The following is a 13,924-nucleotide window of genomic DNA, read 5'->3' as shown; positions in this document are numbered from 1 at the left end:
CATATGCACCATTTCGGACTTGTTGCAGTACTTGAGGTAGCCTTGTTCTGAATTGTAACATATACATGTCTTAGTGAATTAGATTGATAGCTTGCTTTAGATTATTATGATAAAATTAAATATGATAGTATTATAATAGTGAGATTAAGGGTTAAAATTTTCATTTCATTGAAAATACTATGTTGATTTTATTTTATTAAAAATTAAAATAAATTATCACTTTTAAAAAAAATTTAAGCATCTTTTACAAAAATTATCCAAAATAATATAAAGTATTATATTCATAAGATTAAAATTAAAATAAATAATAATTTAAAACCAATATTTACTTTTATCAAACAACATAATTATATTCCATATTTATGTTTACTAATTTACCAAACAATTTTTAATAAAAATTCAGCACTTATAAATTAGCAGTAAAAATTCAGCACTTAATTTCTCAATTTATCAAACACACCCTAAGTTACAAGATTAAAATTTTCTTATCATGTATCATATAATTTTTTATAATTTGTAATACTTTTTTACAGTTTTTAATATTTTTATTAAAATTTATAATATTTATATTAGGTCAAATATGTGTAGATACTCTAGTAATTGAGTTCTAATCAAATTCTAATTAAATCAAATTCTAATTAATGATAGGCTAATTAGAATTTGATTAGAACTAATATGCCAAGGTTATAAATCTTAGGGTTATGGTTTCCAAATTACACAACAAGATATCTTTTCTAATATCCCATCATTAGCAAAGAAATAACAAATATTCTCTAAATTTTTTGCGTGCTAATTTGGAAGATCAAATCCTCAAGATTCGGTAAAACTTTAAGGAATTCATAGATTCAGGTACGACCCGACCCTACCCACTTAGGATTCGCGTGTTTTTTAATGGAGGGGTTATTTGCGCGTTTAACTGTAACGCCCCCACGCCCGAAACCATCACCGGAGTCAAGCTTGAGGTGTTACTAAACTTATCTTACCTTTTAAACAACTCTAAATCACTTATTTTAATTTTCGAATAAACTGTTTTTCTGCGTCATGGTTACTTAAAATTAATTTCTCGAGTTTCAAAACTCGAAATTAAGATCCGTAAATTTTTCATGAAACTAGACTCATATATATATCTACTAATTTTTTCTAGAATTTTGACTTATCCAATTAGTACAGTTTATTAGTTAAAGTTTCCCCTGTTTCAAAACTCGACTGCACTGACCTCTTCTTACTACGAACCATTTTTCTTCCTGTACAAAATTCATATGACTAAGTCATTTGTTTCTCTCAAAACTATATTCAACAAGCATTCTAACCATATAAATTATACCTTCTAATTAGTTTTGTACAATTTATGGTGAATTTCCAAAGTTGAAACAGGGGATCCAGAAATCGCTCTGACCCTGTTTCACTAAAACTTAGATATATCATAAAATATAATACTTTTACCTGTTTTGCTTATTCCATAAGAAAATATACATAATAAGCTTTAATTTCATATATTATTCATCTTCAAACTATGTTTCTACAATTTTTAGTTATTTTTCAAAGTTACATCATTTCTGTTACTTGAATCTGTTTTAGGTTACTTTCACATTTTCATAATTTTCATGTGATAATCATCATTCAATCATACATATTAATAAACATGTATATCATCAGCTATTTTCTTAGCTAATCACTAGCAAGTATTTACACATCATTCATTATTCATTTTATACCAAAAGTAGCTAAGTTTCTATACATGCCATACCCAAAACAAAACGTCTAGTTATCTGAGTTATTTCTTTGATAGTGTGATCGGCCTCCGACATTTCCTTCGATCCCGAGTGACTAGATAAGTACTATAAGAAGAAGAAAATAAAGAGATTAAGCACTAGGCTTAGTAAGCTTACAAGCAAATAAATCACAACATTCAACATAATGGATAATTATGCATAATATCATCTAACATCATAAATTTCTTTACTTCTCAATTTCTATCTTCTTCTTTATTCCTTACCTTCTTTCTTACCCGACCTTTCCTTTTCATAACTATAATCTACTTTTCCTTTGCTGTTAATTCACTGTAATTTAACTCGTATCCTGACCCGTTGAACCACTCGGAATACTAAGGATACTAGGGTCGCTTCTGTCTATCAATATCTCGCCAATGCCATGTCTTTGACATGGACTTACATGAATTATTCTGTCTCCAATGCCATATATAATATGGACTTACATGGCTCAATCCTGTCTCTCGAGCCATATTTCTAATATGGACTTACATGGCTCATTTCATTACGTCTGTCAACCCTAATATCCTAACATTCCTAGGGTTCAACCGGGCTTTCTAACACTTTTCCTCTGTCACTTCACCTTAAATTCGACTTTAAATATTTTCATAACATAAATATATAAATGCTGAAATTGACAATAATAATGTAAAATAAAAGAATATTGCATTTATTTACTGTAAACTTACCTCGATACAAAATGTGACTAAACTTTACAATTTAGTCCTTTACTTTTTCTTTTCCCGATCTACTCTCGAATTTCGCTCTTCTTGATCTATAATAGCAAATTTAGCTTATTTAATATCAACATTTATCAAAACAACCCTTTACTCAAACTTTGGAAAAATTACATTTTGCCCCTAAACTTTCACATATTTGCACTTTTGCCCCAAGGCTCGTAAATTAAACTTCATCCTATTTTCTTATGTTTTATGACATGCTGATCATTTTTCCTTCTATGGCAACATCAAATTCACACACTAACATGTACTTATGATTATTAGGTATTTTTACCGATTAAGCCTTTTACTCGTTTTCACTTAAAACCAAGTAGCACAAGTTGTCTAACATAATTTAAAACCTCATATTCCATCATAAAACATCAAAATACATAAATTTCACCTATGGGTATTTTTCCAAATTTGATTCCTAACTTAAATTATTGCTAGCATAAGCTTTATCGAGCTACCGGGACTTCAAAAACGTAAAGATCATTAAAAGCGGGCTTGGAATCACTTACTATGAAGCTTGAAAGCTGAAGAAACCCCAGCTATGGAGAGAGGTAAGGTTCTGCTGGTAACTTGAAGAAGATGATACAATTTTATCATCTTTTTACCTTTTATTAATGTTAATAACCAAATGACCAAAATGCCCTCCTTACTAAACTTTCAAAATTCCTTCCATGTCCTAATTTTGTCCATGAACTTAAAATTGGTCAAATTACCATTTAAGATCTCCTAATTAATATTCCAAAATAATTTCATACTAAAACTTCTAGAATGCAAGTTTTGCAAATTATTCGATTTAGTCCCTAACCTCAATTTAAGCACTTTATGCATAGAATTTTATCACGAAATTTTCACACAATCATGTAATCATACCATGAACCTCAAAATAATAATAAAATATTTTTATTTTATTTTATTTTTTACTACAATTTGTGGTTTCGCAACCTTTGTTCCGCTTAGGCCCTATTTTGAATGTTACATTTCTCCCCCTTTAGGGATTTTCGTCCAAAATCTTACTGTGAAGAGATATGGGTACTGTTTTCGCATAGCCTCTTCGGGTTCCCATGTAGCCTCGTCTACCCCATGTCTATTCCATAGTACTTTCACAAGTACAATACTTTTGTTCCTTAATTGCTTTACCTCTCGAGCTAGAATCTTTCTGGGTTCTTCACCGTAAGTCATGTCTCGTGAATCTCAACCTCTGTTTGAGAAATCACATGTGACGGATCTGAACGATAACGATGTAGCATAGACACATGAAATACATGATGAATCTTCTCTAACTCAATCGGTAAAGCTAACCGATATGCTAATGGTCTGACTCTCTCAATCACTTCAAACGGTCCAATAAAACGTGGACTTAGTTTGCCTTTCTTGCCAAATCTGAGAACTTTCTTCCACGGGGATACTTTCAAAAAAACTTTGTCACCAACTTGATATTCGATCTCTTTTCTTTTTAAATCGCATCGACTTACATGCATGCGAAGTCGCTTTTAAACAATTTCGATAACTTTCACTTTTTCTTCCGTTTCTTTAACTAGATCAACCCAGAATCGGCTTTCTTTAAGCTCATCCAATATAAAGGTGTGCGGCATTTACGTCCATACAAAGCTTCATAAGGTGCCATCTTCAAACTCGATTGATAACTATTATTGTAGGCAAACTCTACTAATGGTAAATATTTTTCCCAAGCGCCTTGAAATTCCAAAGACACAACATCTAAGCATATCTTCAAGTACGAATAGCTCTCTCGACCGACCGTCGGTTTGAGGGTGGAAAGCTGTACTAAAACTCAACTTTGTGCCCAAAGCCTTCTGTAATTTCTTCCAAAACCGTGAAGTAAATCTTGGATCTCTGTCTAAAATGATCGATAATGGTACCTTGTGTAGTTTGACTATCTTTGACATATACAACTCGGCCAACTTGTCAAGTGAATAATCCATACGAACTGGGATAAAATGAGCCGACTTCGTTAACTTATCAATCACAACCTATACTGCATCTTTCTTTCTCGGTGTAAACGGCAATCCTGTCACAAAATCCATAGTAACTCGATCCCATTTCCACTCAGGGACTAGCACAGGCTGCAATAAACCTGAAGGTACCTGATGTTCGACCTTTACCTGCTGACAGATCAAACATCTAAAAACAAACTCTGAAATGTCCCTTTTCATTCCTACCCACCAGTACATTTTTTTTAAATCATTATACATCTTTATACTACCTGGATGAATAGACAAAGAACTACTATGTGCTTCCTGTAAAATCTTTCGAATAAGCTCATCATTCTTGGTATGCATACCTGTCTCGGAACATCAAACAACCGTCGAATCGATCCGAAAATCGACTCTACATCCGACTCGCACTGATCTCTTTTGGTTAACAACTCACTGTCATTTTTTTTTGAGCTTCACAAATTTCTTCAAGAAACATCGGTTTAGCTCTCAACTCAGCTAAGATAAAACCATCATCTGATAAGGCTAGACTAGTGTTCAAAGCTCTTAATGCAAATAAAGATTTCTACTCAAAGCATCAAGCAACAACGTTTGCCTTACAGGTGATAATCGATCACTAGCTCATAATCTTTAATCAACTCTAACCATCTTCTTTGCCTCAAATTCAAATCTTTTGAGTCATCAAATATTTCAAACTTTTGTGATCGGTGAATATGTGGCACTTCTCACCGTACAAATGATGTCTCCAAATCTTGATTGCAAAAACAATGGCAGCTAGCTCTAAATCATGTGTCGGATAGTTCTTCTCATGTGGCTTTAGTTGTCTAGAGGCATAAGCAATTATCTTCCTTTCTGCATAAGTACACAACCAAGTCCATTCATGGACGCATCATCAGAATCACAAACTCCTTACCGGTTCTAGTTGCACTAAAGCAGAGCTTTAGTCAACAATGCTTTTAACTTGTCAAAACTCGTTGACACTTCTCATCCATTCAAACTTGACATCCTTTCATGACAATCTTGTCGTGGGTAGCTATCATGGAAAATCCTCTACAAATCGCCTATAATATCCGGTAAGACCAAGAAAACTTTTAACTTTTGATACATTTCTAGGAAGCTTCCAATCAACAATGGCTGAAATCTTGCTCGGATCAACCTTAATACCTTCACGAAACAATATGTCCAAGAAAACCAACTTCGTAACCAAGACTCACTTTTGCTGAACTTGACATACAATTGATTATCTTTCAGAATCTGTAAAACTGTTCTCAAATACTCTGCATGCTCAGTCTCATCATGAGAATAAATCAAGATATCATCAATAAACAAAACTACAAACTATCCAAGTACGGTCTAAAAATTCGGTTCATTAAGTCCATGAAAATGGCAGGAGCATTAGTCAAGTCAAATGGCATCACAAGGAACTCATAATGACCATACCTAGTCCGGAAGCGTCTTCAAGACATCGACTCTTTAACTCACAACCGATAATATCCGGATCTCAAATCTATCTTGAAAACACAGAGCTCCTTCAATTGATCAAACAGATCATCAATTCTAGGCAATGGATACTTGTTCTTTACTGTTACCTTGTTAAGTTGCCGATAATTTAAGCACAATCTCATCGATCCGTCATATTACCTTGTTTCAATTCCAGGAATTCCTTTCTCTTCTGGTCAATAAACCTCTGACTGATGTACTTTTTACGAAATTCCTCCTGAAAGAAATCCCAAGTGACCCTCTCCTTTGGTACAACTGATACAAGTGTCTTCCACCAGTAGTAGGCTGAGTCTCTAAGAAGTGATACTACACATTCCATACATTCCTCGGGTGTACAAGATAACTCATCAAAGACTCGATAGTATTTTCTAACCAAAATTCGCTCTTTCGCATCATCATCTTTTGTTGCTCGAACTCTTTCGCCTTGTTTCCTGATTCTATCAACTGGTGGCTTTTCTCTTATCACTGTACTTGTGATTGGGGGAGCTTGAGCTACATGGGTAGCCTGAGAATCATGAGGGGGTGGAGGTCTAACTGCCGGATTCGTACGAACGAACTCGGCAAACAAATCATTTAAAGCTTGGAAGAGAGCTTCTCGAGTCACTCCTCCCTGATTAATCATTCATGGCCTATTCTCGGATGGCGCTACCCTTCTACGGAGCAAAGCGCATTACTTTCTACATCATCATCACCAGCTCACTCGGGATCCATTACAATAAAACAAAATATTTAAAAATCGTCGAGTCGTCACACTATCAAAATACAAGTATGGCATGTATAGCTAGACTTTTCTCACACTAGCTGTTCCGAGAACCGACTAAACCTGCTCTGATACCAATAAATGTAACGCCCCCACGCCCGAAACCATCACCGGAGTCAAGCTTGAGGTGTTACTAAACTTATCTTACCTTTTAAACAACTCTAAATCACTTATTTTAATTTTCGGAATAAACTATTTTTCTGCGTCATGGTTACTTAAAAATTAATTTCTCGAGTTTCAAAACTCGAAATTAAGATCCGTAAATTTTTCATGAAACTAGACTCATATATATATCTACTAATTTTTTTCTAGAATTTTTGACTTATCCAATTAGTACAGTTTATTAGTTAAAGTTTCCCCTGTTTCAAAACTCGACTGCACTGACCTCTTCTTACTACAAACCATTTTTCTTCCTGTACAAAATTCATATGACTAAGTCATTTGTTTCTCTCAAAACTATATTCAACAAGCATTCTAACCATATAAATTATACCTTCTAATTAGTTTTGTACAATTTATGGTGAATTTCCAAAGTTGAAACAGGGATCCAGAAATCGCTCGACCCTGTTTCACTAAAACTTAGATATATCATAAAATATAATACTTTTACCTGTTTTGCTTATTCCATAAGAAAATATACATAATAAGCTTTAATTTCATATATTATTCATCTTCAAACTATGTTTCTACAATTTTAGTTATTTTTCAAAGTTACATCATTTCATTACTTGAATCTGTTTTAGGTTACTTTCACATTTTCATAATTTTCATGTGATAATCATCATTCAATCATACATATTAATAAACATGTATATCATCAGCTATTTTCTTAGCTAATCACTAGCAAGTATTTACACATCATTCATTATTCATTTTATACCAAAAGTAGCTAAGTTTCTATACATGCCATACCCAAAACAAAACGTCTAGTTATACCGAGTTATTTCTTTGATAGTGTGATCGGCCTCCGACATTTCCTTCGATCCCCGAGTGACTAGATAAGTACTATAAGAAGAAGAAAATAAAGAGATTAAGCACTAGGCTTAGTAAGCTTACAAGCAAATAAATCACAACATTCAACATAATGGATAATTATGCATAATATCATTTAACATCATAAATTTCTTTACTTCTCAATTTCTATCTTCTTCTTTATTCCCTTACCTTCTTTCTTACCTGACCTTTCCTTTTTCATAACTATAATCTACTTTTCCTTTGCTGTTAATTCACTGTAATTTAACTCGTATCCTGACCCGTTGAACCACTCGGAATACTAAGGATACTAGGGTCGTTCCTGTCTATCAATATCCTGCCAATGCCATGTCTTTGACATGGACTTACATGAATTATTCCTGTCTCCAATGCCATATATAATATGGACTTACATGGCTCAATCCTGTCTCCAGAGCCATATTTCTAATATGGACTTACATGGCTCATTTCGTTACGTCTGTCAACCCTAATATCCTAATATTCCTAGGGTTCAACCGGCTTTCTAACACTTTTCCTCCGTCACTTCACCTTAAATTCGACTTTAAATATTTTCATAACATAAATACATAAATGCTGGAAATTGACAACAATAATGTAAAATAAAAGAATATTGCATTTATTTCTGTAAACTTACCTCGATACAAAATGTGACTAAACTTTACAATTTAGTCCTTTACTTTTCTTTTCCCGATCTACTCTCGAATTTCGCTCTTCTTGATCTATAATAGCAAATTTAGCTTATTTAATATCAACATTTATCAAAACAACCCTTTACTCAAACTTTGGAAAAATTACATTTTGCCCTAAACTTTCACATATTTGCACTTTTGCCCCAAGGCTCGTAAATTAAACTTCATCCTATTTTCTTATGTTTTATGACATGCTGATCATTTTTCCTTCTAGGGCAACATCAAATTCACACACTAACATGTACTTATGACTATTAGGTATTTTTACCGATTAAGCCTTTTACTCGTTTTCACTTAAAACCAAGTAGCACAAGTTGTCTAACATAATTTAAAACCTCATATTCCATCATAAAACATCAAAATACATAAATTTCACCTATGGGTATTTTTCCAAATTTGATTCCTAACTTAAATTATTGCTAGCATAAGCTTTATCGAGTCAGGGACTTCAAAAACGTAAAGATCATTAAAAGCGGGCTTGGAATCACTTACTATGAAGCTTGAAAGTTGAAGAAACCCCAGCTATGGAGAGAGGTAAGGTTCTGCTGGTAACTTGAAGAAGATGATACAATTTTATCATCTTTTTACCTTTTATTAATGTTAATAACCAAATGACCAAAATGCCCTCCTTACTAAACTTTTAAAAATTCCTTCCATGTCCTAATTTTGTCCATGAACTTAAAATTGGTCAAATTACCATTTAAGATCTCCTAATTAATATTCCAAAATAATTTCATACTAAAACTTCTAGAATGCAAGTTTTGCAAATTATTCGATTTAGTCCCTAACCTCAATTTAAGCACTTTATGCATAGAATTTTATCACGAAATTTTCACACAATCATGTAATCATACCATGAACCTCAAAATAATAATAAAATATTTTTTATTTTATTTTATTTTTTTACCCTGAATTTGTGGTTTCGCAACCACTGTTCCGTTTAGGCCCTATTTCGGAATGTTACATTAACCCCTCCGCTTTTTAATATTTTGTAATTAAATCTTTCATGTTTTTAATTTGGCCCCGAAGTTTTAACGCTTTTCAATTCAGTCCCCACTGATATGCTGTGTTTTAATGGGAAGGAATATTTACTGTTTTGGTCCTCCTAGATTATGCGCACGTGGCATTTTGATCCTTTTTCTTTATTTCTTTTTTGAATTCGCCCCAAAATTTTGTTTTTACGTTCGATTTAGTCCCTTTTGTGTTAGTCTACTGTTTTATTTTCAAATTACTTGTATTATTTTCTGTTTTTTATTATCATTATTAATTATAATCTCTATATATTATATTTATTGTATTTATTATATGTAGTAGTGTATATTTTATTATGTACGTATATGTATATGCATATTTATAGATGGTGTTACTTTATTACTTTATTTTAATATCTTTATTATATTTGCTTTTATATTTCAATATTATTATTATCATTATTATTATATCTTAGTGTATAATTTTTAATATATATGTATATGTATTAAATGTATTTATGTATACACTTATGTAGCATTGTTATTAGTCGTTTTTATTCCTAATATGTATATATTATGTAAATATTTTAATATTATTAGTTATTTATCTTTTATACTATTTTATGTATAATACCATTGCATATTTCCAACATCATTATGTGTATATACATATACGTATTTATGTATTGTATTAATGTTTTTCATATTATTATCATTTCTAATATATATATATATCGTATATGTTTATATATATATCATGTATATTTTATTTTTATTTTATTTTATTTAAATATTATTAGTTATATATATATTTTTATACTATTTCATGTATATATTTTTATATTACCCTTATTATTATTATTATTAATCTAGGTATATGTTTTATTATATATGTATATATCTTTAATATATATATAGGTATGTATTTATGTAATATTGTTAATAGGTTTTTACATCATTTTTTTACTATGTATATATTATGTAAATATTCTAACGTTATATTATATATGCATTTTTATATATTACGTGTGTATATATTTTTAATATTATATCTTTTATATATCATGTATATATTTGAATACTATGTTAAAATTTTTACTTATTATATATATATATATATATATATATATATATTTCTCATATATTATGTACATACATTCTTCAATATTTATTTATTTTATATATTATTATGTATATACTTTAACATTCTTGGTTATATATATTTTTACTACGTTATGTATATTTCAAATATTTTATATAGTATATTGCTAACACTATTACTATTTATATATATATACATATATATATATATATATATATATATATGTATTACGTATATACTCTTAATATCATTATTATATATATATTCATTGTTTTTTCATGTTTGATACTATTATTACGTTTAATCTCGCATGCATTGTTATTGTTTTTAATATTATCGTCATATTTGTTATATGCTTCGATATATTTCTAGCTCTTGTCTCCGACCCATTTTATATCATTTTGTTATTCACTACTTTAAAGATCTTTTTATTCATGTTCTTTTAATTTCAATAAGCAAGGCAACGTACCGATTTAACATTACGTCATCGATTTCATCGCTATGTTGGGTGAGCATCAATCGACTTGTGTTAAAACGATATGACCTACTCAAAAACCAAAGAAACTAAAAATTCTCATTTTTCAAGTGGATCACGATTAAATGTCAAATTGAATTCGTACTTTTGAAAATCAAGACAACACGAGTTTAATAAAGATACCAATTTTGGGCGTCACGGGGGTGCTAATACCTTCCCCGTGCTTAACCGACTATCGGACCCTATTTTTTCTCTGGCTTTTAACGTAGACCTAAATTCGGCCTTATTTTTGTTTAAAAAAAAATTTTATAAGGTGTCCGATCGCACCTAGAAAAAAGATCGGTGGCAACTCCCTTTTTAAAATCAAACCTCGGTCTTTAAACTTTCAATCAAACACCCCAATTAGCGACCAAAGAAAAATTTTAAGTCGCTACAGACATAATGCTTGTCAATAATAAGTATAGCCTCAATCAATGCCTTAAGAATGATTTTGATATTACAAAAAAATGCATTAGATTTTTTACACTTTAGCAGTAGAAAGTCTAATGTATGTTTAGGTTTGTATATATTGGAATATTGTGTACACTATTGGGATGTTAGGCAGATATTTTAAGCAACCCTGGTTTGGACCATTGGATAGCATCTAAGAAGGTTATAAGGTATTTTCAGAGAACAAAAGATTACAAGCTCACATATCGTAGGTCTAATCAGTTAGAGATCATCAGGTATATAGACTCCGATTTTTTGATGGAATATGGATACAAGATTTTGTCACTAAGGTGCAAATTGTGAAAACAAATTGTAGTCTTTTATTCCAGTAGCAACAAGAGCACATCAAAGTCAAAACACATAGACTTTAAGTTCCTGGTTGTTAAAGTAAACGTTCAGAGTTATTAGGTGTCTATAAAGCATATTAGGAAAAACTCTATGATTGCGGATCTGCTTATTAAGGGACTACACCCAAGGTTTTTCATGAGGACATTACTCATATGGGTGTAATATCATTTAAGGATATTTGGTTTTAGTGGGAGTTTGTACTTCTAAATGCTTTTATGTTATAGACACATTTTTAGTTATTTCAGTTTAAAGATATTAAGTTTATTTTCTGCAGAAATAAAGTTTATTTGGTTTATTCACATTCTGATTTTGGTAAGGTTTGATTTCACTAAAGAGGACCAGTTGGAAATAGACATGTTTAGATCATATTGCATTTAATTTCTATGCTACACATCCATACTTGATCTATGTCATTTGGTTGTGTTAATATACGTGATCATTGATGGATTTAGTTACAATATATGTAACGAAAGTCGCCTTGGTTCTATGTTAACATAATTAATGGACGAGATTGTTCGGAATACCTTTTGGATATGAAAGTAAAATTTTGAGCTCATAAAGTTATATAATGATATGTAATTATAGAGTAATTAGTATATATATGTGGTCCAAGTGAGAGATTGTTGGAAAATATGGAAAATATAGACATGTAATTATAGAGTAATTAGTAAAATTTTATTGGGTTTTAATCAAATATGTAATTATAAAGTATAGGTCTAATATGTGTAGATACTCTAGTAATTGAGTTCTAATCAAATTCTAATTAATGATGGGCTAATTAGAATTTGATTAGAACTAATATTCCAATGTTATAAATATTAGAATTATGGTCCCCAAATTACACAACAAGATATCTTTTCTAATATCCCATCATTAGGAAAGAAAGAGCAGATATTCTCTGAATTTCTTGTGTGCTATTTTGGAAGATCACTCCCCAAGATCCGGTAAAACTTCAAGGAATTCATAGATTTAGGTACGCTTCCGCATCTAGTTTTATTCTTAATTTATTCTTAATGATTTGACATGACAGATCCTAATTTATTAATTTTTATTTTAGATTTATTTTACAAATCTAACACCAACTAATTTTTTTTTAATGCCCAAAGGATCTCACCAATGAAAACATTAGAGATTAAATGGTGTACTTTAGGAACAAAAGTATGTATTCAACTATTATAATTTTATAATGGCTTAATGCTCACGTTGACTCTCAAGCTATACCTTTTTTTTTGGTAACTATTTTTATTTTATTTTAATTTGATACTTACACTATTATTTTATTATCCAATTTAATCGATGATGTCAAGAAAAACATTAATTTTTTTATATGTTAGATAATTTATATTAATCATTTTTATTTGAATAAAGCAAAATTAGTTAGGTATTAAAATAGATATATTTAAAATTATTATTCAAAATAAGTTCTTTTTAGGGTTACTTTAACACTCACAGGTGTCAAGTTGTTTTATATCTTATTCAACCCTAAAATTTTTTAAGCCTAAGGTTCCTAGTAAGTACAAAAAATGTAATTATTATATTATTAAAGACCATTAACACCCATGAGTGTCGAATTACTTGTCAAATAATTGTTGGACTTTTTCATTATAATTAGTGTATCTACATTTAAGTTTAGATCTCTATTAGCCCTCATCCTTCATTACTGTCGAAACCATTTTTTAAAGGGATGTTTGAAAAATAGGGATCGACTTTTGAAAAACGAAAACGGGAGTCGCCACCAACCTTTTTAGGTGTGATTGGATCACCTTATAAAACGTTTTGGTCTACGAAAATTAAGAAAACAGGTTTGGGAGTCGGTTACATACGAGGAAGGATTAGCACCCTCACAACACCTAAAATTGGTACCAAATTGAATAGTTTTCTGTCTTAATGTCAAAAATTTGAAAGGATTTAAAAATAGGATCCCTTTTTTAAAACCGGAATTATTTAAGTTAAAAAATCGAGATTCTTTAGCTCCGAAAGAATACAAACATCACATCCAGTATGATAGGACACGATATTCTTAAACTCTCGTAACTGAAATCATCTCGTGATTTACAAAAGCTATTTAGAAGGATGCTTTAGGCATTTAGACAAACGGGAAATCGCAACCTAGCATGTTAGGGCACTATTTCCCGAATTCCTAAA

General features: G+C 30.8%; 1 long non-coding RNA gene across 1 annotated transcript; it reads right to left on the bottom strand.

Moving 5' to 3' along the window:
- Nucleotides 1-7,467: 7,467 nt before the first annotated feature.
- On the bottom strand, nucleotides 7,468-8,390 carry LOC128292602 (uncharacterized). The gene is made up of 2 exons (XR_008282587.1): nucleotides 8,340-8,390; nucleotides 7,468-7,717 (listed from the first exon to the last, which is right to left on the bottom strand). It is a non-coding gene; the product is annotated as an uncharacterized LOC128292602 (long non-coding RNA).
- Between the last annotated feature and the right edge of the window lie 5,534 nt (nucleotides 8,391-13,924).

The sequence above is a fragment of the Gossypium arboreum genome, chromosome 5, assembly GCF_025698485.1.
Source record: "Gossypium arboreum isolate Shixiya-1 chromosome 5, ASM2569848v2, whole genome shotgun sequence".
Lineage (NCBI taxonomy): Eukaryota > Viridiplantae > Streptophyta > Magnoliopsida > Malvales > Malvaceae > Gossypium > Gossypium arboreum.
This window is presented reverse-complemented; position numbering and strand designations above follow the sequence as displayed.